The sequence below is a fragment of the Oncorhynchus tshawytscha genome, linkage group LG07 (assembly GCF_018296145.1).
Source record: "Oncorhynchus tshawytscha isolate Ot180627B linkage group LG07, Otsh_v2.0, whole genome shotgun sequence".
Taxonomy (NCBI): Eukaryota; Metazoa; Chordata; class Actinopteri; order Salmoniformes; family Salmonidae; genus Oncorhynchus; species Oncorhynchus tshawytscha.
Genome location: NC_056435.1, coordinates 36,615,094 through 36,642,680, shown reverse-complemented (window position 1 = coordinate 36,642,680; position 27,587 = coordinate 36,615,094).

Below are 27,587 nucleotides of genomic sequence, written 5' to 3'. Positions count from 1 at the left end.
GAACAGCATTCTCACATAGGTATTCCTCTTGTCCAGATGGGTTAGGGCAGTGTGCAGTGTGGTTGAGATTGCATCGTCTGTGGACCTATTTGGGCGGTAAGCAAATTGGAGTGGGTCTAGGGTGTCAGGTAGGGTGGAGGTGATATGGTCCTTGACTAGTCTCTCAAAGCACTTCATGATGACGGATGTGAGTGCTACGGGGCGGTAGTCGTTTAGCTCAGTTACCTTAGCTTTCTTGGGAACAGGAACAATGGTGGCCCTCTTGAAGCATGTGGGAACAGCAGACTGGTATAGGGATTGATTGAATATGTCCGTAAACACACCGGCCAGCTGGTCTGCGCATGCTCTGAGGGCGTGGCTGGGGATGCCGTCTGGGCCTGCAGCCTTGCGAGGGTTAACACGTTTAAATGTCTTACTCACTTCGGCTGCAGTGAAGGAGAGACCGCATGTTTTCGTTGCAGGCCGTGTCAGTGGCACTGTATTGTCCTCAAAGCGGGCAAAAAGTTATTTAGTCTGCCTGGGAGCAAGACATCCTGGTCCGTGACTGGGCTGGGTTTCTTCCTGTAGTCCGTGATTGACTGTAGACCCTGCCACATGCCTCTTGTGTCTGAGCCGTTGAATTGAGATTCTACTTTGTCTCTGTACTGGCGCTTAGCTTGTTTGATAGCCTTGCGGAGGGAATAGCTGCACTGTTTGTATTCAGTCATGTTACCAGACACCTTGCCCTGATTAAAAGCAGTGGTTCGCGCCTTCAGTTTCACACAAATGCTGCCATCAATCCAAGGTTTCTGGTTAGGGAATGTTTTAATCGTTGCTATGGGAACGACATCTTCAACGCACGTTCTAATGAACTCGCACACCGAATCAGCGTATTCGTCAATGTTGTTGTCTGACGCAATACGAAACATCTCCCAGTCCACGTGATGGAAGCAGTCTTGGAGTGTGGAGTCAGCTTGGTCGGACCAGCGTTGGACAGACCTCAGCGTGGGAGCCTCTTGTTTTAGTTTCTGTCTGTAGGCAGGGATCAACAAAATGGAGTCGTGGTCAGCTTTTCCGAAAGGAGGGCGGGGCAGGGCCTTATATGCGTCGCGGAAGTTAAAGTAACAATGATCCAGGGTCTAATAGAAAATAATGCCATTGTTGATTGGATGCCTTTTTATTAATTAGGCTATTTTACCTTTAACCATATGGTTTATCTAGTAGAAACTCATGAATATTATGGACACAGAAATAAACAAATCAATACTATATATTCATACCTTTTAAAAAGTTATTCAAGTATAAATGACCAAAGTTAAGTTAATTACCCAGTGGTGTAAAGTACTTAAATAAAAATATTTTGGAGAGGTATCAATACTTTACTATTTATATTTTTGCCAACTTTTACTTTTACTTCACTACATTCCTAAAGAAAATAATGTACTTTTTACTCCATATATTTTCCCTGACACCCAAAAGTACTTGTTACATTTTGACAGGAAAATGGTCCAATTCACACACTTATCAAGAGAACATCCCTGGTCATTTCTACTGCCTCTGATCTCACTAAACACAAATGCTTTGTTTGTAAATTATGTCTGAGTATTGGCGTGTGCCCTGCCTATCTGCCAATAAATACATATATCAAATTGTGGTGCCGTCTGGTTTGCTTAATATAAGGATTTTGAAAAGGTTAATACTTGTACTTTTGATACTTAAGTACATTTTAGCAATTCCATTTACTTTTTATACTTAAGTATATTTAAAATCGAATACTTTTAGGCTTTAACTCAAGTATGACAATTGAGTACTTTTTCCACCACATGAATTACCTAAATTACTGAAGATTCCGGAATCTTTGGTAAACTACCGGTAGCTTTGCAATCCTAGACAGGACTTCTTATGAGATGTGTCATTGTTTTTGCCATCAACTAATATTACCACAGGCCCTTGTAATGTATCTAAATGCAAACCAAAGGTGTACAAACCAGTCCAAATGTCTACTTTTGACTGAGATAAAGTAATACAGCATTGCAGTAACTGGGTTAAGTGATTGGCAGTGAGGAAACAATGAATAGAAACTTACAAACATGCAGTAGGTACCAGTACCTCGATTTGTGAAAATACATTCACACAGCCTCAGGGAGTGAGAGAAAGAAAGAGCGCCGATATCAGCTTAGCCCTACATGAATCATCATTTTACACTGCTCGTCTGTCTGCTGCCAAAAATATGGATCATTTGAGGTCTCTCTTTCTCCCGTATCTCTGATCAGTTCAGTAAATGAAGACACTCCAAGCAAAAACATTATTTTAAAAAAAAAACCTGAGTAATTTAATTCCCTGTCTTGTTAATGCTACATCCTGCTATATCCTCCTGCTGCTATCCTTTCAAAAATGCATTTCTTTAAATCTTCCCCTCACCATTATACACTAAATAATAGTTGAATGAATAAATGCAGCTCCTTAATGCAGTATCATAAATCCTTTCGTTTATGATCAGCTTATCACAGGCATACATGCAGCAGCGGCTTAACATTCGCTAAATGTATTTTGCCCAATAGAGGCATTACGCCTCACCATGCCAAAGCAATCTACCCTGGCACCTTGTAACGGGCTGGTAGCTGAATGCTTTATGTTCGCCATACAAACAAACCAGATAACCCACGCGCACACACACACACACAAATGTGCACACACACTTGCACAGACATGCACTCACACACACACACATATACACAGGCAGAAGCAGACATGCACACACATAATGTAAGTGCACAGACATGCACGCACACAGACAGACATGAACACACACAAAGACACACCCTGCACACACATACCTGGGTTTCTGGTCAGTTCAGTTTGAAGTCCCCTCTCAATGAAATCTCCAGACACAACTTATGTCAACTTCAGTTGTACTTTGTTGACTTTCACAGAAAGTGCTTATGAGAGAAGATTCAAAGGCAAATCATTTAAATGGTGTTTGGATGGATATCAAAAGAAGCCTCTATTCTATGCAGCTTGAAAGGAACATTTAAAAAAATCTATAATGAAGTACTCCATTACGGACTTTCAGTCTGTTAAGTTGCTTTGAAAAGCTAACTGATTAATTTGAGAGTGCTGGTTGCTGCACATAAAAAAATATTATTCTGACATTAGAACAAAGTAACGTACATTAACGAGAACGGCAGACAGATAGAAATCCATACATGCGTTTTTCAAACAAGCGATGAGCGAACTGCCAAAACTGCAGTTCCTCTGCACTCACAATGAAGAGTGATTACACTGCATTACAGAACACAGTCACAAGCATTTGCACACGTACATCCACAGCTTGTATGATATCCCATTCCATCTGCGTCATACTCTGTGGAAGGGGTCCTAGCAATATGACATAATAAATGACATGTAGAATCAGAGCATGGTTGAAATTGATGCAAATGCACTATTGAAATATATCAAGTCAAGGAAAAAGGGGTTTCAGTTATTCACACAGTGAGCTGCAATGCTTCACTACAGGAACTCTGTCTGAGGAGAAATGAACCCAACCAGACTGATTTTAATATCCCTGGCATACAGTGGATCCAGCATGTCACCCACGGGGTTCTGTGCCATGTGCCAGTTTCATTAATACACAGCCCAAAATACCAACCATTAACGCTACTGCTCCAATCGGCTCGCATAAATGTGAATATGCTCCTAAGGTGAGGCCCATTCTCTGGCCCAACACCTGCACCCTTAGAATAAATAAAAAAATCTACAACCTTAAAGGGTTCTTCAGCTGTCCCCATAGGAGAACCCTTTGTTTTCACACGACTGGGAATACAGATATGCATCTTGGTCACATATAATTTATTTTAAAAAAGGTAGGGGGATCAGAAAACCAGTCCGTATCTGGAGTGACCACCAAATGCCTCTTGCAGGGTGACATCTCCTTTGCATAGAATTGATTCGGCTGTTGATTGTGGCCTTGTCCAGAAAGGTTGTGATGGTGTCCAAGTTCTCATCGAACAGTGGAGGCTCCTCAGAGGAGGAAGGGGAGGACCATCCTACTCAGTGAAACATTAAAGAATTTATCCTTTTTAGATAAAACTATACTAAATATATTCATGTCATCAAATACCTGATTAAAACTCACTATTTTGTAATGAAGGTCTACAGTAGTCTCAACAACACACTCTAGGCTAGTAACATGGTTTAGCCGGAGGACAGCTATTCCCCGTCCTCCTCTGGCTACATTGACTTCAATACAAACCTAGGAGCCTTGTAGGCCTTACCCCCTTCCATAGACCTAGAAGGTAATTATGACCACTTCCGGAAGACGTCCTCCAACCAATCAAAGCTTTTGCAATATGAACTGACATGTTGTCCATCCAATCGTAGGATTAGGATAAGAGAACAAACCTAGGGTAGTGTATTTTTGTTGTGCTACAGAGCATTATGGGGGTACTATGTGTTGAGAAGCTTGGTGAGTTGGTGACATATTGGATAAAGATTAAGAGTGAAGAGTTATATTTGAGAATTTTTAGGATATTGTTCAATTCAAATTAGTTTCTTCGAACTACAGGAGACGGAGGAGGTAGATTATATATTGTTTTCTTGGTTTTAGAACTTTATTTTTTTGTGTCGAGATAGCTACTTGCTACTAAAGTTGAACTAACTTGCTAAATCCCAGAGTGCAGTTTTCACCACCGGAATGACTAGCTAATACTAACAACAATGTAGTGGATTTATTGCCCACATCAGATAACATTTTCTGGGGAAAGGTGCACCGATCATGCTATGGATGAACGTCTGCGCATTCAAACTGCGAAACACAAAGAGAAGGTAAAATAAAACAGGTTCACAAGCAGTTTATTGGGAAGAGTTGGCTTTTACTTAGGGGCACGATGAGTGGGAAAGTTCAGCTAACAAGGTCAACTACAAGGAGCTTGCAGAGATAATTGAATGTTACGATGCTTTACCTGATGAGCATATGGAAGTTTGTACTGTCTTCTCTGGGATGTCGAAATAAATTCAGAATAATTTGATAAAATCCATCACATCATCCATTAAAAGTGAGATTAAAAAGAAAGGTTGACGTAAAGCATTTTTTTGCACAAGCCCAAGTAGGCTTTCCACTTTCCTCCAGTATTTATTTAGCAAAGGTGATAACACATCATCACTCTATACAGACACAAGCAAAAACTCTTTACATAAATGTTGCATTATAGGCACACCTAAACATGAGAGATCTGACATGCTATATGGGATGAAAACAAGACTATTTTTCAGTTGGATCAAACGTAGGCTACTAACAATAGCAGGTGCATACAGCCTATGCGTCTGGTCCATCTGGTCAGGGTAAACTAATTGGTAACGTTATGTATTTAAAGTCAAGTCAAATCAAATCAAATTAATTTATATAGCCCTTCGTACATCAGCTGATATCTCAAAGTGCTGTACAGAAACCCAGCCTAAAACCCAAAAAAGCAAGCAATCCAGGTGTAGAAGCACGGTGGCTAGGAAAAACTCCCTAGAAATGCCAAAACCTAGGAAGAAACCTTGAGAGGAACCAGGCTATGAAGGGTGACCAATCCTCTTCTGGCTGTGCCAGGTGGAGATTATAACAGAACATGGCCAAGATGTTCAAATGTTCATAAATGACCAGCATGGTCAAATAATAATAGTCACAGTAGTTGTCAAGGGTGCAGCAAGTCAGCACTTCAGGAGTAAATGTCAGTTGGCTTTTCATAGCCGATCATTAAGAGTCTCTCTACCACTCCTGCTGTCTCTAGAGAGTTGAAAACAGCAGGTCTGGGACAGGTAGCACGTCCGGTGAACAGGTCAGGATTCCATAGCCACAGGCAGAACATTTGAAACTGGAGCAGCAGCACGGCCAGGTGGACTGAGGACAGCAAGGAGTCATCATGCCAGGTAGTCCTGAGGCATGGTCCTAGGGCTCAGATCCTCCGAGAGAGAAAGAAAGAGAGAATTAGAGAGAGCATACTAAATTTACACAGGACACTGGATAAGACAGTAGAAGTACTCTAGATATAACAAACTGACCCTAGCCCCCCGACACATAAACTACTGCAGCATAAATACTGGAGGCTAAGACAGGAGGGGTCAGGAGACACTGTGGCCCCATCCGATGATATCCCCCGGAAAGGGCCAAACAGGGAGGATATAACCCCACCCACTTTGCCAAAGCACATCCCCCACACCACTAGAAGTCCATTTGTTTGTCAGGAGAAAATGTGAATGTGATCACATGTGGTTTTAATTCAAACTTGGGCTGGCTAGGCTGACTAGACCTTTTTAATCCAAAATTATTACCTGGAATTAATCAGTCAACTTAATATTGATGACATAGACTGTAAGTCCATTTTTTTATTAGGCCTACAGTTGCTTAGGCCTGTGCTATACAAGCATGCATACAGCAAGCTCAGCCCTGTGAGTTCTATTGTCCATCAGTTGTTGTCTCTGAGTCTGGGTAGAGGAAACCCCCCTGTTAGTCTAGTCTAAATATAATTCATTTGCTGCAGTTTGACCGGGTTTTCATCTTCCCCATGGCCATGGAGTTTTTTTTAAACCATGTGACCTGATTAGAAAAAACAGGTCCCATCATGGCCCATATCAAACCTTTTTACAACTGATTAATCACTGTCATACCTAAAGGGTCCAGAGTTTTCCTGGTTAGGTTACCAGATAAGGAAAAACTCTGGGGCCCCAGAGGTGGACCTGTGTAATGATCATGCTATTTAATCAGCTTCTTGATATTTACTTTTACTTTTATTTAACTAGGCAAGTCGGTTAATAACAAATTCTTAATTTCAATGACGGCCTAGGAACAGTGGGTTAACTGTCTGTTCAGTGGCAGAATGACAGAGTTGTACCTTGTCAGGTGGGGGATTTGAAATTGCAACCTTTTGGTTACTAGTCCAACGCTCTACCCACTAGGCTACCCTGCCGCCCCGAATGCCACAACTGTCCGGTGGATGGATTGTGCACAAACTTGAGAGAAACGTGGAACATTTCTGGGATCTTGATTTAGCTCATGAAACATGGGACCAACTCTTTACATGTTGCGTTTATATTTTTGTTCAATGTAGAACCATTTTGGGTTCTATGTAGAATCCTCTGTGAAAAGGTTTCTACATGTAACCCAAAATGGTTCTACCTGGAACCAAAAAGGGTTCTCGTACTGTATGGGAACAGCCGAATAACATTGTTTTTCCTTCTAAAAATGTGTGCATGTGACGGGTAGAGATGGGGAGGACGGAGAGGATGTGGAGGTTTATATAGAAAATATATATTTTCTCCCGCTAGAGGAGGCCAGGTGAGGGAGGAGGAGAGCACCTTTATGACAACTGAAAGGGTACGAGAGGAGTCCAGCAGGAATAGAAGTGGAAGGTTGTTAAACTTCAGGGAGGGTAGTAAAAAGTTTTGAGCCCTCTAGTGTTCTAAGTTATGACCCATGACACTGTCTATAAAAATCTAATTACACGCTGTCACAGTCATCATAAGTACTTTACATGGATTCTGTCAAGGGGGAGGGGAGGAAGGCTTTCACTTCTGAGCTTCCCTTTAAAGACATCCTCCAGTGATGTTTTAACTTTGCCTGTTGAAAAGTGATATCCCAAGTGTAAATACAGTAAAGTACGCACACTAAAGGGTAAAAAACATGTTTTGAACAAAATAGTGTTTTTTAGACACAATTACCAACGTCAAGGAGTAGGGCATTCAAGGAGTTGGTTTGACGGGCAGTATTGATGTCATCCGCCTCCCCATTGCTTGAAGAACAATAGAGGAGCAATAGAGAACAAATGAGGAAAGGCACACCCCCCAAACTTGTGCTATGTCATGACTTACCTGGACCACCTATTGAGATGTGCCTTTTGTTAAGTAAATCATGTGTTCAATGAGGTGAAAAGAAGACTGGCATCGTAACCTGAGGGCAGGTCTGATCACCATAAAGATGCTCCTCTCATCACTGGACACAGGAAATATATGATATAAGCATAGGAGCCACTTAAGCATTATTTCACTAGTTTGCTATACTCAATACTTCAGTGATCAACATAATGTTGGAAGCAATTCTGCAATATTTGTACAGGCCAACAGTGTACCTCATGTGAGACAGAGGGAATAACAGAACTGAACAGCACATTTTCTGAGTGTTAAATCAACACTGAGAGTGTTACATTTAACACTGGTCCAGTGTCTATATGGGTCCACACTTTTCAGTGTTCAATTAAGACACTGCTTAGTGTAAAGCCTTATTTGCATATTTCCAAGAGTGCCTTTTCGAGTGAATTGTAGAGTTGGTGACAGAGACATGGTTGTTGAATTGATCGATTTTCAGTTACCAGGCCTTCACAAAGTGAGATCCTAAGTGAATATGTTATCATAAAAAATGAACACAGTACAACACAAATTTCATAAGGCCTTATTTTTAGGGCCTAGATTTTCTCTAATATTGTGGGCTGAAACTCATGGGTTACAGGCAAAATCAGGCCTGCAAGTCACACTATGCTATTCTTATTGGAATCCAGCCGGAATGGAGATATCTAACATTAAGCATTTTTATTCACCAGCAACCTGCATTCAGAACGATTTCCGGGTTGGGAAGATAATGCTATGAGACTACCTAAAGCATCTAAACTGGAACAACCATTTCAGTAACGGGTCTATCGAGTCCAAGTAAAATATTGGGTTAGTTTATACTTGTTATGTATATATGCATAGCATATTGAAACAAACAAACCACCAAATTAACCTTTGTGAAAGACTGTATTAATCATTTAGAGCAACAGTGGACCTAATTAATTCCCACATTTTAAATACACCTCAGGAGGAATACCGTACCATCAAGTGATTTTCCTTTATTCATGCCTTCCAATGGCCTTTTGAGTTCATTGAGAGCAATGTGTGCTCCCAGTGAGGCAACTTCCTCTGTTGAGGAATTCTTTTAGAAAGGACTTTGTCTGGCTTGGTGTGGATTTACAATCAGATGTGTTCTTTGTAAAAGCAGGAAAATAATTTGGTTCTGATAGTAATTACCCTGTTTCAGATTCAATAGTTGCTATATCAGTTAATTGATCATTACTGCATAGCTTGTTGGCCAGTAAACCGTCGGTGAGTTTTTTGGGAGGCTGTTCAGGAACACTCATATGTTGAATTTCTGTTTTTCTTGATCAAAGAAAATATAGGGGTAGATAATAGTATGAAATCAACTTGTGAATATGATTTATTCCTGTTTGAGTAGACAGTGTACTCGTTTGCTTTAGGATTATGTGCTCAGGCATCAATGAGGTTGTAATCAGAGAGTATATGCTGGAGTGGATTGTAGTTAGATAAATCCTGCATGTCCAAAATGACATTCATGTCTGTCCCAATAACCAGATGGATTTCAGTTAATTCTAACAATATGCTGTTCAGAGAATCAAAAAATGTAGGATCATATGAATTGGGATCATACACATAAATAAAGGCAATTTTCTTTCCATTATGGATACATTTATCCTTTTCATGTGAGAGTTCCAAATATTTCTAACGGTCGCCCCAGCGTGAGGGTTTTTATGCACGTGATGTTAGAACGTTCTCTCCGTTCCAGAATGTGATTGTTACGCAACAGTACATTTCATCCGCGCTGCCCTCAAACCAAGGCGCGCAGCCTGTTTTTATTTCTAGGCTGTTTTCAACTTTATTTTCTAAGAACAGTTTGAATTGAGGTGTGTTCCGCCTCATTCATTCACGTAAAATGTCATTTTTATTTTGCGGACCAATTAATTATTTTACATTTCTGACCCGGGCAAAATTCCCCAAACACTTCCCAATTGTTTGTGCAGTTCAAGTCTGCAGACATTTGCTCGTCTCCCGTCCTGCACACACGTGTTCACATTTTCCGTTTGTTGCCTGCATCACAGTCATAGTTGTTTTCGTTAACAATAATAACTTTGGAAATGTGTGTGTCTCTAACAAATAAGAGCCTAATTACGTTGTAATAGTTTCTGCATGTCGTTTCTACTGCAGCACAATATTTTTGTGTATATTCCTTATAATCGCGGACATGCGAGGTAACGTTACTCATTTCATAACCTTTATGGTGTTATACTCTATGCTTAGGAAGCTAGCTACATTATTCTATTAACTCTGGAAAACAATGCTAATTGAGTCAGAGAAGTATTAGCATGTGTTATATTTTGAAGCTACCCTGCCCTTATGAATCCCAAGTGGTGCAGCTGTCTAAGGCACAGCGTCTCAGTGCTTGAGGCGTCACTACAGACACCCAGGTTCAAGTTCAAAGTAAGTGCCTTATTACGTTATACTATTTTTTACTGAAGCTCACTGTATGTATGGAGCATAATGTTTTTGTCTATATTCCTTATAACCATGGACACGAGATAACGTTACTAATTTCATAACCTTTATGGTGTTATATTCAATTGTGCTTATGTAGCTAGCTACATTCTTCTATTAGCTCTCTCTCAGAGAAGTATTGGCTTGTGTTGTATTTTGAAGCTACCCTGGACTTTAGATTTCCAAGTGGCGCAGCGTTCAAGGGCACAGCATCTCAATGCTAGAGGTGTCACCACAGATACCTCGATTCAAATACAGGCTGTGTTTCTATCAAACTAAGTACCTTATTAAGTTCATTGTTTCTGTATGTGAACTGTATGTCCAATTACAAAAAAAATCCCTTGTTCAGTAATCATCTCATCTGTTAGTTGGTGATGAACTATGTGGCCATTGAGGGCTGTGCTGATCAGATGAAAAATTATATTATACCATATATCATTTTCTGAGTGCATTCCACAAAGCTGTTTATCATTTCCGCCTTATCCACAGCCCCCATTTTGAGGTAATAGTCAAGCCCGCAGTCTGGTTTGATTTTTCTCTCTTCCCTGTGGCTGACATGGTTGCTATATTGACAGTGGAGAGGACATGGATGTCTCGTTTGTCATGACACTTTACTGCCAGCTGTTGACCGTTCTCCTTAAACTCCGCCTCCCCTCTCTGCATCTTCCTGCATCCGAATGCCGGCATCCCCTTCCTGTTTGACCTGACTGTACCACAGGCCCCTGTGCTGTTGGAGAGCAGATGCTGGAAGAGTGTGGGACTTCTGTAACAATTGTCCACACACAAAGTGTGTCCCTTGCTGAGATGAAAAGCCAGCATGGTCATCACCACAGACCCAGACACCCCAAGCCCCTCATCAATGCATAGGTCCTTGGATGGCACAAAGACTCAACCAAATGCTATTTTCAGCATGGTAAGAACATTTCTTATTTTGTATAAAGGGTCATTTAGGATGGCAGTAGCATTGTTGACGAAATGCAGTCATCGCAGCAGAACTGTCACAAGAATTTTAAATCCCAATGATGATAACTAAACAATCATTTAAGCTTTGACCAATCCCCGAGGTTTGTAAGACCCTGGGTTTAATAATAATTAGGCAAAGACCCAGATTCTGCAAAAGGTTCGTTGTTCTTTATTCAGAGAGCCCTGGCATCAATCAAAATGTGAACAGTCTTTATAACCCTCCATACACACACACACACACAACAGTAGGTGGGCTGTATCTTTTTCCACAGTTCACATTCCTCGTTTATCACTATTCTACCAGCCTGGCAGTTCCTCGCCGTTCCTTTCCTCCCTAGATTAGAGGGTCATTGGCAGGGCCTCTTTCCTGTCGTATGTTTTTTAGAGTTACAACCAGGTCATGTGTAGTTCAATTGTCCTCTGTTTTCTCAACCACACATTTCTCACCCTTAACTTGTCTCAACCATACATTATTGGATTATAGTCTAATAATTCTAATATATTTCACATAGTCTTATAATTCAAATACATTTCACATTGTTAATTACGTTTCAGGGTGGAAATCTTTAGTCATTACTTTAATTTATGGATGGGGGCAGCATTGAGTAGCTTGGATGAATAAGGTGCCCAGAGTAAACTGCCTGCTACTCAGGCCCAGAAGCTAAGATATGCATATTATTAGTATATTTGGATAGACAACACTCTGAAGTTTCTAAAGATGTTTGAATGATGTCTGTGAGTATAACATAACTCATATGGCAGGCAAAAACCTGAGAAAGAAATCCAACCAGGAAGTGGGAAATCTGAGGTTTGTAGGTTATCAAGTCTTTGCTTATCCAATATACAGTGTAAATTTGGTCTGATTGCACTTCCTAAGGCTTCCACTAGATGTAAACAGTCTTTAGAACCTTATTTCAGGCTTCTACTGTGAAGGGGGAGCGAATAAGAGCTGTTTGACTAAGGGGTCTGGCAGAATGCCATGAGCTAAGTCATGCGTGCTGCCGTGAGAGCTAGTTGCGTTCCTTTTAATTTCTAAAGACAATTTCTAAAGACAATTCTAAAGGCATTGTCCGGTTGAAACATTATTGAAGATGTATGTTAAAAACATCCTAAAGATTGATTCTATACATCATTTGACATGTTTCTACGAACTGTAATATAACTTTTTAGAATTTTAGTCTGGACTAATTGTGCCTGCGCCTCATGAATTTGGATTTGTGAACTAAATGCGTGAACAAAAAGGAGGTATTTGGACATAAATTATGGACTTTATCAAACAAACATTTATTGTTTATAATGCTATTTCTGACTACACACCATGGCGGATGTCTCTTTGGCTGTTTTGGTCTCTGAGCACCGTACTCAGATTATTACATGGTGTGCTTTTTCCATAAAGTTTTTAAAAAATCTGACACAGCGGTTGCATTAAGGAGAAGTTTATCTAAAGTTCCATGTGTAATAGTTGTATCTTTTATCAATGTTTATTATGAGTTTTTCTGTGAATTGATGTGGCTCTCTGCAAAATCACTGCATGTTTTGGAACTACTGAACATAACACACCAATGTTAAATGAGTTTTTTGGATATAAATATGCACTTTATTGAACAAAACATACATGTATTGTGTAACATGAAGTCCTATGAGTGTCATCTGATGAAGATCATCAAAGGTTAGTGATTCATTTTATCTCTATTTCTGCTTTTCGTGACTCCTCTCTTTGGCTGGAAAAATGGCTGTCTTTTTCTGTGACTTGGTGCTGAGCTAACATAATCATTTGTGGTACATTCGCTCTAAAGCCTTTTTGAAATCAGACACTGTGGCTGGATTAACGAGAATTGTATCTTTAAAATGGTGTAAAATACTTGTATGCTTGAGGAATTTTAATTATGATATTTTTTTTGTTTTGAATTTGGCGCCCAGCACTTTCACTGGCTGTTAGCGGGATGGGACGCTACCGTCTTGAAAATCCCAGAGAGGTTAAATCTGGTCAACCCAATCCCTGTACAGTTATCTGCTTTCCTGGGGAATTGTTTAATGTTTACCTTAAATCCTACATCTTGACCTTCTTTGACTCCTATTCTGTAAGTCAATCATCCGTGATGGTCAGTGTGTTATATAGTTTATCTTTTACTTCTTATCAATGACAACGGAGTCATATAATTAGTACCAGAAGGTGGTGGATCTGGATGTATCAGAAAGATTACCAAGACTGTGATACAGCTCAGAGTCCCTAATATTCCCCAAAACCGCCAACCCTCTCCTGCCCATTGTAATACTGCCCTTAGTCGGTCTGCTAGGTACCACCCCATACTCACACCTCTAGGAACACAAACAGTGATGAAAGGTCAGGATAGGGAATCTTCATTAAGGAGGTAACCCCCAAACCCTGTTGGTACTCAGTTCTTCTCCTAACTCTGTGTGTGATCAACAGTGCTTATATGTGTTCCTACCTTTTTGCAGTGGGTAATGTAGACCCAAGTGGCTCTGTCAGCTATTCTATCAGCAAAGGCGGAGGTTAACAGAACCTGGTAGGGACCTTCCCAATGGGGCTGTTTCCAGTCTTATCTCCCCAGTCTCCTGGTGGGATTTAGTGAATCCCCTTCTTCTGTAATTCACCTGTTGGACACAAAATCTTGGACATATGGGTATGCTTAACAGTCGCGTCTCACTTGGCCAAAAGCCAGGGAAAATGCAGAGCGGCAAATTCAAATAAAATTATATAAAAATCAAACGTTCATTAAATCAAACATGTAAGATACTAAATTAAAGTTACACTCGTTGTGAATCCAGCCAACATGTCAGCTTTTAAAAAGGCTTTTCGGCGAAAGCATAAGATGCTACTATCTGATGATAGCACAACAGTAAACAAAGAGAGAAAGCATATTTCAACCCTGCAGGCGCGACACAAAACGCAGAAATAAACATATAATTCATGCCTTACCTTTGACGAGCTTCTTTTGTTGGCACTCCAATATGTCCCATAAACATCACAAATGGTCCTTTTGTTCGATTAATTCCGTCAATATATATCCAAAATGCGCGTTTGATCCAGAAAAACACTGGTTCCAACCTGCGCAACGTGACTACAAAATATCTCAAAAGTTACCTGTAAATACATTTCAAACTACTTTTGTAATACAACGTAAATAATCGATTAAATTGAAGACGGGATGATCTGTGTTCAATACAGGAGGAAAACAAACTGTAGCTAGCTTTCTGGTCACGCGCCTCTATCTAACAGTACACTTCAAGTTACCCTCGTTCTGGATGGCCGTACTTCTTCATTACACAAAGGAAAAAACCTCACCCAATTTCTAAAGCCTGTTGACATCCAGTGGAAGCGGTAGGAACTGCAAAAAGGTCCCTTAGAAATCTGGATTCCCAATGAAAACTCAAACTTGTTTCAGGGTGGAATTCTTTAGTCATTACTTTAAACATATACATTCCCTTATCAAGAAGGGAGTTACAAACATAGGATATTGTGCTCTAGTATTCTCTTAGGGAATTCTTCTTTACTATCCCCATGAGAAGGACGGTTACCAGGAAGGTACACACTTCACAAATTGTGGTTGTCCCCCCCACTCCTGGCTCTCTCTTCTCCTGTAGCTCCAAGGCATAGCGATTGGTCTATACTATGTCTCCCACCAGCTCCTCTGTCAGAAACAACTTGAAGCACTCTGGAAATGGCAAGTGGCATTGCACTCCAGACTGGGACTGTCTGGGAGTAGATATATGATGTAGGCAATCATGGCCTGATCAGTGTGGAACAAGGATGACTGTAGCTCGAACACCAGAGTGAGGAACCCCTTGCTGAGTGAGGAACACCTTGCATCCTCTCGGGTGGCCGTCATACCGCTCAGGGGCTGGGATCTTGGGTTCCCGGTGCAGGTTCCCTAGAGAAGCGATGGCGACGCCTGTAGCACTGGGCGATGAGACTTGGACATTGGCTTCTCCTGGGTTGAGCTTGGACTGTGGTTGGAGGGAGTCGGTAAGTGCCCAGAGGGTCTCTGATATTCGGGAGATTTGTTCCTGCTGCCGCCCCAGCAGTGCTCCTTGATGGGTTACAACATTCTTGACCTGGGTGATCTCTGCTGGGTCCATGTTTGGGCAGAAGCTTGCTGTGACATGGTACGGTTGGACCCAGGTGAAGAGAAGAGACCAGACGATGAATCACTGGTTAAGTATAAACATAATACTTTACTGAGAAACAGTAGCCACAGAATCACAGTACACTTGAAAAACAACAAACACTAAGTTTCAAACTCACTCAGGAAACAAATGCACACGGTAAACATTTCAAGCTTCTGCAAAGGACAACAGAAAACACTCCTCTTTAAAATGCAAAATCATAATGAGTAAAATGGACACACCTGAGTTGTATTAATGTCTCTAGGGCGGTCTCTGTCGCCCTGTGGTGACTGATGGAACCATTACAGGAGTCATCATTGTCTAATTATCTTTGAACATAGGCAATATAATCATAACGAAGTCCCATGTTCAGCAATAATAATAATAATAATAACAATAGTGTTCCTTTTACCCAATTGGATGGTGTCCTCATCATTGACTTATCCTGAGGGCAGCATCACAGCGATGGGCTAGGCTGTGCGATTGTGCGTGGATAGAATACCTGAATATTGAGCCAGCCAATTTAGAGTTGGCCTAGATCGGTTGGCTCATCCCCTTGTGTGTTGTACTTGATGTGCTAATCGAAGAAGTCTTGAGCCTCCTTGGCTGTGGAAAACGTGTGTGTTTTATTCCAGAAGGTCAAGATCAGCTTTGTCAGGTGGATGAAGCTGCATCTCAGGTTTAGCTTGCGCAGCTGGGATCTCACTTCATTTTAGGTAGCTCTTTGTTAGCCCTTTGTTTTAGCAGTTTGGCACTCATATCTGGGTAGACGCTGATCCTCTTCGCCGCATAGGTAACAGCCCCCGATTCCACTGCGAGGTGAACAATTTGCTATTTGACTTCAAAACTGTGGATTTCAGCAAGCATACACAGAGATACATTCCAGAGAGGACCCATACGGTGTTCATCAGGGACATGGGACCCTGCTTCTCCCGCCCAACAGTTCAGAGAAAAGATTGCTCATGAAGTGATTTGGGTTCGCTCTCTTCCACACCAGTTTCAAGTCCTATGACCCACACATTGAATTCGAGTGATTCAGTTTTTTGGGGGGAAATTGATTTCCCCTTCTAGCTTAGTTCGCATTTTTTCTAGGTCAAGGAGTCACCCTTCTGTCACATTGACCGCTGTCTCCAAACTTTCCGCTTTGGATGAGTAAGTATCCACTTTAGAAGTGAGCAGCAAGAGATTAATTTATCGGTTTAATTACAAGTCGAGGGCAGAGGTAATTTCCTCATGAACAATCTCTCGGATAGTTGTGGCCAACTCTTTCTGTTGTCGGCTGTTAAGAGCCACCATGTTCCCACAGGTGAATTGTGACAAGACAGAATATGCCAGCTACTGGAGCGAAATTGACCTGCTATTTTTCCTTGTAATAAATGTCCCACACCTTAATGTGATGTTCATGTTGACAATTATTTTAAAATAAGTCTGTTAATTCATAGTTATTTTGTGTTAAGAAAAGCCACGAGAAAGCCACACATTTCAGCCACCGGAACCAGAAATCCACAAAACCAAACAATTCTAAAAATCAACCTGCAATGGAGCATGCTGGGAAATATGATAATGATGGGAGTGGTTTTGGTTTAACACTAGTTATTAACACCAAACCTGGGGTTATGTAACACCAATGAGTGTTAATTTAACAAACATAATTCATTTAAAACCTGAATCAGCACTAGAAAATGCTACACACAAAAAACAACACTAGGTAAAACTGGCCAATTTGCTGTGTGTAAGAGTTTTACCAACTGTTATTTGAACTGCTGTACATCCTACTGGTGCTGTCTATTTATCTCAGTTAGGGGTTAATATGGAGCAAAATTATGGATAGGCTAACAGCTATATTTCCAACTCTGATTTGTACAACTTTGTTACTTTGCTTTATTATTGATGAATGCATTGTTTGTAGAGCCTCCCCATGCTGCTGTGAGCCGCTACAATATCAGTGCTGGTACTGACTGATTGACTCAAGTTTGGGTGTGTGAGTAGGATGGTGAAAAATCTGAACATTTAGTTTCTCCTGATAAAGAACAGGGGAGATAATCTGGGCCTTTACACAAAAAAAAATATTCCATTCAAGAAAGTAGTTCCAAAATGTTGCTATTGAATAGAAAATAAAGTTTTGGGGTTATTTGTATTCTAATCAAATGTAATGCAATCGGCTAAAAAGCTGATAGGACAGATGCATACTTTGCCGTCAATAACTGCTGCGACTGCCAAGACTGTCTGTGGCTATTAATACTCTAATCAAACATGGTAGAATCTGCTGGCCTCAGGAAGAGAAGGGGAGAAACAGATGAGGAGACTGCCTATTTACTAATTAATACAGAAAAGAGTGGATAGAGAGAAGATATAAATTGAATTGCTCCACACAATATGGGATTCCCTACACAACACAGCTCCCACTGAAGTTAGAAACCATATGCACATTTACATTTCCACAAACACTAAAAGTCGTCCCTGAGGACACAAAATATCTGTATTTGTTCAAAATTTCCGTCCAACCTAATTGGTTGAGGGTGTAGAGGTGGTTAAAGCTGTCTATCAGTGAAGATGAAGAGGATGTTATATGTTTCGTGGAACTCTGATATAGTATCTATGCTATTTAGCAGGAGGGAGTGTGTTGACAGTAAAGAGTGCTTAATCTCCGGATTGAGTCTGGGAAGAGTTTAGAGATATGCTAATAATAAAGCATCCTGCTAGTCTCTCATTATGATCCCTTACCACCTCACCATTCTGCTCTGGAGGTCACAGTCATCAGACATTCATTAAAACCAACACTAAAAGTAACCAATATGCTAACTTCTGCAAAAACGACAAAATAGAAATATAATGAGGATATTATTTTTCACAGACACATTTGTCACACAAAATAGCTATACTGTAAGGGTTGAGGTGAATTCTATTGAATTCCAATTAGTCATGTTCTGAAGGTATTATTGGATTACCCTGTGTAGTCTGTATAGAACCAACTTTTTCACTCTGGCCACTTCCTTTGGACCCAGTTCATCTAGTCAAAAGTTTAAAAAACAAAACAAAAACCTCTAGACAAAAACTAAAACAAATCTCTACTTCTCAACACTCTTTACATTCTAATCTAAGGTGACAGAACAGAACTATAATTATTTGATTTTTTAATGTATTTTTCTAGATGTCAGAGAGTGTATGGTGACAAAGCCATTACTCACATCGATCCAACTGTTTTAAAATGTGACACTTCCCTGCCAAGTGACTGTAGCAGACTGTAACAGAGAGGTTAGCTAGCATGACTAACTTACTTGCCCAGCAGGCCTGGGGTTGGGAGATGGTTGAGGAGCCCATCAGTAAAGTGCTGAAGAGATGGATTACAGGCCTTCCATGCTCTGACACTATCAAAAGGACTCAATAACCTCAGGTCCTTCTGCTTAGTGGGATCTCCCTGCCATTGACAGTTGACGAAGTGGACTGGTGGACAGCTCAATCACTGTCTCGTTGACGATAGCACCGGTAAATGGGTGTCTTTCTTCACTGCACTGGAATACCGTCTGTGAAGAGGGAAATGTTAATAAACGTATCATTAATATCAATAGTAGTCAAGTATAAATGTATAAATGTTATGACATAGGAATGTATGATTGATTCACACTAAAGTAGTATCTTGGTTGCTAAGGTATGAGTTAGATATACTAAGCAGAGTTAACCCCAACATAAAAATCAACACATTGGGACCAATTCAAACAATTGCTAAGAGATACTAGAGGTGTTTCTAGAGGAGGGGAAGGTTGACCTAGAGAAGTGGAGGTCAATGGGCCAGTGTGAGGTCCTCCTGAGGTCCAGCCATGACAGTCTGATGAAAAAGGAGCAATCAGCAGTGCCTCCCCAAACAGACAGCGCTCACCACAGGAAGGGCATTATACCACCGCCACACACACACACACACCTTACACACACACACACACACACACACAGACACAGATTCACACGCACACAGGCTCCCTCTGGACAAACATAACAATTTTCTGCAATTTTCTAATAACACATTCTTAAACATTTGCATTTCGTAAATGTGTAATTGAAAGACATGCCGCTATTTAAATGTTTCCTTAATATCCTGGAATAGTGTGCCATGTGTATCATCCTAATAACTTTTCCAAAGTTCCATTAACATTACCAAGAGAAAATATCCATAGGTCCTTGGTAGAAATGGTCAGCAAAGTCTTTGTATGCAGGGAACGTGATTATTTAAGCCATTTAATATTCGCTAACTGTAAGAAAATTGCTCCATGGGACCTGTTTATAGTGTGGCCCTGCTCATTAAAAAAAACTCATTACCAGCCATAAAGTATTTAAGCCTTGCATTCACTGGTGAGATATGCCTGTGAGCCAGGCAGAATGAATGAATGTTCCCAGTAAGTCAGTTAATTTGGATTTCAAGAATAAAACATATAATTTGAGATTCCAATATCTGTAGTAGCAATGTAGGGAGCCATCAGGAAATGTATTTATTTAAGGTGCCAGCTTAATAGAATTTGCATTATGGAATTAATGAATAAAGTACATTTCTCTTCTTTTTATCACATCTTTATAATTGTCTGTTTAATGAATATCTTACATCCATGGGGGCCTTTTGGTTATTTCCAATATTTGGAAATTAATACATTTTTATATGATTAATTTCACATTTGTTTGTATGGGAGCTTATTGTGTTACTCTCTTATTGAGAATACCACATGAGCTGGCATGTTGCATGGCAACATTCTACGTGATAATCAAATGTCATTCAATAGCATTTCTCAAATGTTGGTACTGTAGTGTGTACTTGGTGTCAAGACAGGTGGGAAAAGAGACAGCAGGTTGATTTTTATTGTCATGAGTCTTGTCCTGGAGGCAGAACTGAGCGATTTCTCCTTAGATAGGCCTGCTGTAAAGTCAAAAGGGTGTATATTGTAAAAATGTATGAATATAAACATTAGCTTTTTAAATGTAGTGTTAGGGTTAGCAGTGTGGTTAAGGTGAAGGTTAAAGTTAGGGTTAGGTTTAAATTGAGATTTTATGACTTTGTGGTTGTGCCAGCTAGTGACCACTCTGCAGAGCTGCCTCCAGAACAAGATTCATGATGAAAAATGTTAACCTGCAAAGGGAACCAGGTATCATTCCCACTGAATATTCTATATTATTTTGAAAATTATTATTTTCATTCCTGTTTTAATAAAGCTTGGTAGGAATGAGGTGCATGAAAGTGAAAAGAGCTGTTACAATAAACAAAATATTATTATGTGGATGAGCATTCACAACAGCTTTTGCATATGGACCTTATTAAACATATGCTAAAATAATCATCAGAAATATAATATATTCCATAAAAACTAAATTACTGCTGTGCTCCTGTGTAATATTCTTCTATTGATTTCATGTTATTAGGATGGATCTTTGATCCCAGAGATGGTATGAATATCTATTTTCAATTAGCATTGCTTAAGAAATACAATCACATGCAAAGGATACAAAACTCTAAGGTGAGTCATTCAATCAGCCGTGACTGAAGTCTTGGTGAAACACAAGCTTTATGGTGAGTGTGGATCTGTCACAGAGAAGCTCTGTGTTTTTACTGTCTTCAAACAACAAGCTTTATCATCTACTGCTTCTCCCCAAGGACATCAAATGACATGCAATGAGTCATGCAAAGGCAAGTGATCACTCTGGAAAATGACATATTTTCCAGTAGAGAAAACCAAAAGATGTCATAGTCCTGGCAGACAAAAGCAAAGCATCATGGCGCGGGGATGGGGGAAGAGAATTAACATTTTGTTATTCACCACCACACCAAAGCAAACTTCCATCATGGCTGCTTTCCATGAGAATAGAGTGCTTCATTTGCTTTCTGTCCAGGTCTCTCCCACCCTTACATTATTTCTCAATAACTCTGACAATGTGAAATTAAGAAATGAATAATGCAGCTACGCAGGGCCTGTTTTCCTTTGTGCAAGACCAGCACATAATGGATCTTCCACGGAGAGGCAGGGGGCTTCAGAAGAGAACCAACCAACCAATAGGAAGAAGCAGCATACTGTATGAGAGCCGACAGCTCTACGCCTACAACTCTACAAGAGATTACTTCACATTATAGTCCGTTTGAGGTGTCTAAGCTCATTCCACAGCCAGAGCAGTGGTAAGGCTTCTCCCCTGTGTAATATGAAATGTTAGAGGACATTGTGCTATAATTTTTTTTAATAAGGTTCACAAACACCTGGAGACTGAAATTGTCTATGAATGTCGGATGTTCGGACTATCAGGGACATAATTTATTTTGTCTAGTAACTGTTACACATATATCACTGTGTAGGACATACTGTACATGCGTAGATTGTCTGCAAAGGTTATGTCGAGCACGCAGTCCTCACACACACATCTTGCGCAGAGGAAATTGAATGAAGTAGAGCTGATATATGGTATACAGTATTACATCACTACAGACATGTGTATGATCGCCAAGACCACATCAGAAAAACGCTAAACACCAAGACCAGTTACACAATGCCACGAATATATCCATATTCACAGGCTGCATAATCTAAAATACATACTAAATGAGTTTACATGTGATTAATGGAAGGCAAGTAAAGGTATACATCCACAGCTCAGCCCCGGGCCTATTCTACTTATTTTCAACCCCTGACAGTTACGGTGATACACTATATACTGTATTCAAAAGTATGCGGACACCCATTCAAGTTAGCGGATTTGGCTATTTCAGCCACACCCGTTGCTGACAGGTGTATAAAATCGAGCACACAGCCATGCAATCTCCATAGAGCTCAGTGACTTTCAATGTGGCACTGTAATATGATGCCACCTTTCCAACAAGTAAGTTTATCAAATTTCTGCCTTGCTAGAGCTGCCCCGGTCAACTGTAAATTATGTTATTGTGAAGTGAAATCATCTAGGAGCAACAACGGCTCAGCAGTGAAGTGGTAGGCCACATAAGCCCACAGACCTGGACCGCCGAGTGCTGAAGCGCATAGCACGTAAAAATCATCTGTCACTCACTAGGGAGTTCCAAACTGCCTCTGGAAGCAACATCAGCACAAGAACTGGTTGTCTGGAGCTTCATGAAATGGGGTTCCATGGCTGAGCAGCCGCACACAAGTCTAAGATCACCATGCGCAATGCCAAGCGTCAGCTGGAGTGGTGTAAAGCTCACCGCCATTGGACTCTGGAGCAGTGGAAAGGTGTTCTCCAGAGGGATTAATCATACTTCACCATCAGGCAGTCCCACGGACAAATCTGGATTTGACGGATGCCAGGAGAACGCTACCTGCCAGAATGCATACTGCCAACTATAAAATTTGGTGGAGGAGGAATAATTGTCTGGGGAGGTTTTTCATGGTTCGGGCTAAGCCCCTTTGTTCCAGTGATGGCAATCTTAATGCTACAGCATACAATGACATTCTAAACAATTCTGTGCTTTCAACTTTGTGGATACAGTTTGGGGAAGGCCCTTTCCTGTTTCAGCATGACAATGCCCCCGTGCAGGAAGTGTTTTGTCGAGATCAATGTGGAAGAACTTTACTGGCCTGCACAGAGCCTTGACCTCAACCCAATCGAACGCCTTTGGGATCATTTGGAATGCCGACTGCGAACCAGGCCTATTTGCCCAACATCAGTGCCCAAAGTCACTAATTCTCTTGAAGCTGAATGGAAGTAAGTCAATGTTCGAAAATCTAGTGGAAAGCCTTCCCAGAAGAGTGCAGGCTGTTATAGCAGCGAAGGGGGTACCAAACATCATATTAAGGCCCATGATTTTGGAATGAGATGTTCGACGAGCAGGTATTCAGATACCTTTGATCATGTTAAGTATTTCCATTGAAATGCATGTTGTTTACTATGCTTGCTATAATAGGTCCTTTACTTTACATGCTATTGAAGGTGTTGTTCTATAGAGATATTTCAAAAGATCAGTAGAGACCAATTGTTCCCTGCTCCAACTCCCCAATTCTCTGCCAGTCATGTCCAATCATTAGTTGAATTCAGCCCCGACTGCCTAAGGCTCCACCCTCACCTAGAATAATAAAATAATCACTGGTTTCTAATCCTATATTCCGCCACAGATATGAATCATATTGACTGAAGATGGTGGTTCAGGTCAGTGCAGTATATCATTCAGAAATTTGAATTTACAAGTAGCAGAGACAAACTAGTTAGTCCTCATAAATTCATTGTAGCTTTTTCCACAGATAATTCCACAGCGAGACTTTGTGAATCATCCGCCAACTAGGACTGTCATGTGCAGGAGAATAATAGATAACACACAGCACTTTATCACACACACAGAAACACACAACAAATGCAGAAAATACACATACACACAAAGACCTAAGTAAAACATACTCCTACACACACACAGGGATAGATTACCACACAAACATACTGTATGCACACATGCAATCAAACACACACACACACATATCTAATCTGTAACTATGCATAATGGTTGTTATTTTCCATTTAAAAATGTAAAAATTTTGCATAATAATTAGCCTAGGCACACTTAATGTGCCTGCTTGATGTAATACAAGGTAATTATGAATAATTATGCTTTTGACAGGCTAATGGATTGCTGGAATACTACAAGCACCAATCAGTCACTGCCTAAGGAGGTCAAATACTAAGAAGCAACATTTATTTTAGAGTTCCTTTAGAGTTTAACACCAAACACTGCACTATAGTTACTAGACAGAGGAAGCTCAGATACCATTTTTATCTTACGGTCCACAGAAAAATAGAAGGGGTTCAAAATAATCTAAATATGCCTTGGTCATAAGGCCTCTGTCATTTAGAGATGTCATGGAGAGATGCTGTCTCCAGCATCTCTCCATGGTATAGAAAAGGCCAGCAATTTCACCATCACATCTGGAGCAGGCCTATGGGAGAGCACTTTTAATTATGAAACAGAGTCTCAACACAAGAAAGGAGGCCACGCCTCAATCTGCCTGGGAAATCAAAGTCTGTGGGCCCCTAACTGTCCTGCACAGAACAACAGACAGACAGACAGACAGACAGACAGACAGACAGACAGACACAGACAGACAGACAGACAGACAGACAGACAGACAGACAGACAGACAGACAGACAGACAGACAGACAGACAGACAGACAGACAGACAGACAGACAGACAGACAGACAGACAGACAGACAGACAGACAGACAGACAGACAGACAGACAGACAGACAGACAGACAGACAGACAGACAGACATAATGGTCTGTCATATTCATCTATATAACTGTTACTCAGACATACTGTAAGTCTCCTCTTTGTTCTTTCCAAAGTCACTGTCAGTTGATCAGTTGACTATTGTGTCTCTCCCCTAAAGAACAAATGCTTTTTCACTTTTCTGTCCACCCTGTCTGGACAATAAAAGAGAGATCTTACAACCTCTTGTTAACTGTCACATGAATTGACGCTGGAGAGACGAGGCAGGTACTGGGAGTAAAACATTTACTAAGGAACGGACATGGAATGGGACAGGAACAGCGTCAACACAAGGGTAACAAAGACAAAAACAATTAATGCATCAGCAGGGAAGAGTGGGGGGAACTGATAAATATAGGGGAGGTAATAAACAGGTGATGAGTGAGTCCAGGTGAATCTAGTATCGCTGATGCGCGTGATGAGGGAAGGCATGTGTCCATAATTGATGATGGCAGGAGTGCGTGATGCAGGGCAGCCTGGCGCCCTCGAGCTCCAGGGGGGAAGAGCGGGAGCAGTGACAGAAAACAAAAGATGCGATGCTTTCTTGGATTCCAATTCAATGCTATTCATAGAATAGAAAAGCTACTGTTACATTTTTTATTCACTCAGACTATGTCAAAATGGCAAAAAACTATTGATGTTTCATAAACTGTTCCATATGAGACATGCCAATGTCTTCAGATAAATAACAAACACAATTGCAATAGTGCATGTCATTGCTGCCAAGCAGAGCAGGGTCTGATGAGAAAAGTAGACCACTGTACTCTGCCACCGTAATCTACTTCTCAGATAGAGTTCAGTGTGTCAAATCGGAGGGCCTGTTGTCCAGCCCTTTGGCAGTCTCTATGGGGTTCCAATTCTCGGGCTGACTCTTTTCTCTGTATATATCAATGATGTCGCTCTTGCTGCGGGTGATTCCTTGATCCACCTCCACGGAGGCCCTTCTTTGGACACTGTGTTAACAAACCTCCAAACGAGCTTCAACGCCATACAACACTCCTTCCGTGGCCTCTAACTGCTCTTAAATGCTAGTAAAACGAAATGCATGCTCTTCAACCGATCGCTGCCCTCACCCGCCCACCCGACTAGCATCAGTACACTGGACGGTTCTGACTTAGAGTATGTGGACAACTATAAATACCTAGGTGTCTGGCTAGACTGTAAACTCTCCTTCCAGACTCACATTAAGCATCTCCAATCCAAAGTTAAATCCAGACTCGCTTCCTATTTCGCAACAAAGCCTCCTTCACTCAAACTGCCAAACATACCCTTGTAAAATGGACTATCCTACCGATCCTTGACTTCGGCGTTGTCATTTACAAAATAGCCTCCAACACTCTACTCAGCAAATTGGATGCAGTCTATCACAGTGCCATCTGTTTTGTCACCAAAGCCCCATATACTACCCACCACTGTGACCTGTATGCTCTCGTTGGCTGGCCCTCACTACATATTCGTAGTCAAACCCACTGGCTCCGGGTAATCTATAAGTCTTTGCTAGGTAAAGCTCTGTCTTATCTCAGCTCACCATAGAAACACCCACCCATAGCACGTGCTCCAGTAGGTATATTTCAATGGTCATCCCCAAAGCCATCCCTTTGGCCGCCTTTCCTTCTAGTTCTCTGCTGCCAGTGACAGGTTTTCATAATACACTGTGACATTTAAGCAAAAGTCTGTTGAATCAATCAATGTGTACTGTAGATGATTAGCAAAACATGCTGTGCAGTGCTTGGCCTATGTCCCTGGACTATTGAGACAGCAGTTTGGTCTACTTTTGCAATTCGTTCCATGCAATATATTTGTGGTTGATAGTTATTATAAAAGTATTTTTACTTAAAGATGTTCACATGCAATATACACTCAGTGCCCAGTTTATTAGGTACACCACCCTGTTCACGAAAATGGTTTGCTCCTACAGACAGTGAGTCACGTGGTCGTGACTTGCTATATAAAGCAGGCAGACAGGTATCGAGGCATTCAGTTACTGTTCGATTGAACTTAGAATGGGCAAAACAAGTGACCTAAGTGACTTTGAGCGTGGTATGATTGTCAGTGCCAGGTGGGCTGGTTCCAATGTCTCAGAAACAGCCGGCATTCTGTCTTTTCACTCACAACAGTCTCTAGGGTTACCCGAGAATGGTGTGACAAGCCAAAAACATACAGTCAGCGGCAGTCCTGTTGGCAAAAACAGCTCATTGATGAAAGGTTGAAGGAGAATGGCAAGAATTGTGAAAGATAACAGGGGAGCCACAAACAGGCAAATATTGGCGCAGAACGGCATCTGGGAACGCACAACTCATTGGTCCTTATCACGGATTTGCTGTTGCAGCAGACGACCACACCGGGTTCCACTCCTATTAGCTAAAAACAAGAATAAGCGGCTACGGTGGGAAATTTAAGGGGGGAAAAACATTGGCTGTTCTAACGAATCCCGACTCCTGTCATGACAAGCTGATGGCAGAGTCAGAATTGGGCTTAAGCAACATAAGTCAATGGCCCCATCCTGTCTGGTGTCAATGGTACAGGCTGGTGGCAATGGTGTAATGGTGTGGGGAATGTTTTCCAGGCACACATTAGGTCCCTTGATACCAATTGAGCCAATATGTCCATGCCCGAAAAATTTAGGCTGTTCTGGAGGCAAAGGGGAGTCCCACCAGGTACTAGATGGGTGTACCTAATAAAATTAACATGGAGTACAAATTCAACAGAATATTGAAATACAACTGAACAACCTACCTTACAAAACAGGCAAACAACACAGTGATTCTCGAGATGCCAAATTGTTTTTCGAGAAAGGTCTTTAGGTGAGAATCTTATCTATTGATGACTTGATGCAGAGAAAGAGCAGACCAGTATATATTGTGCATCAACCCTAAACAAGATTAAGGCCCCATACACAACCATGATGAGGAGCTAAACATGAAAGCAGAGCTTCATGCAAGA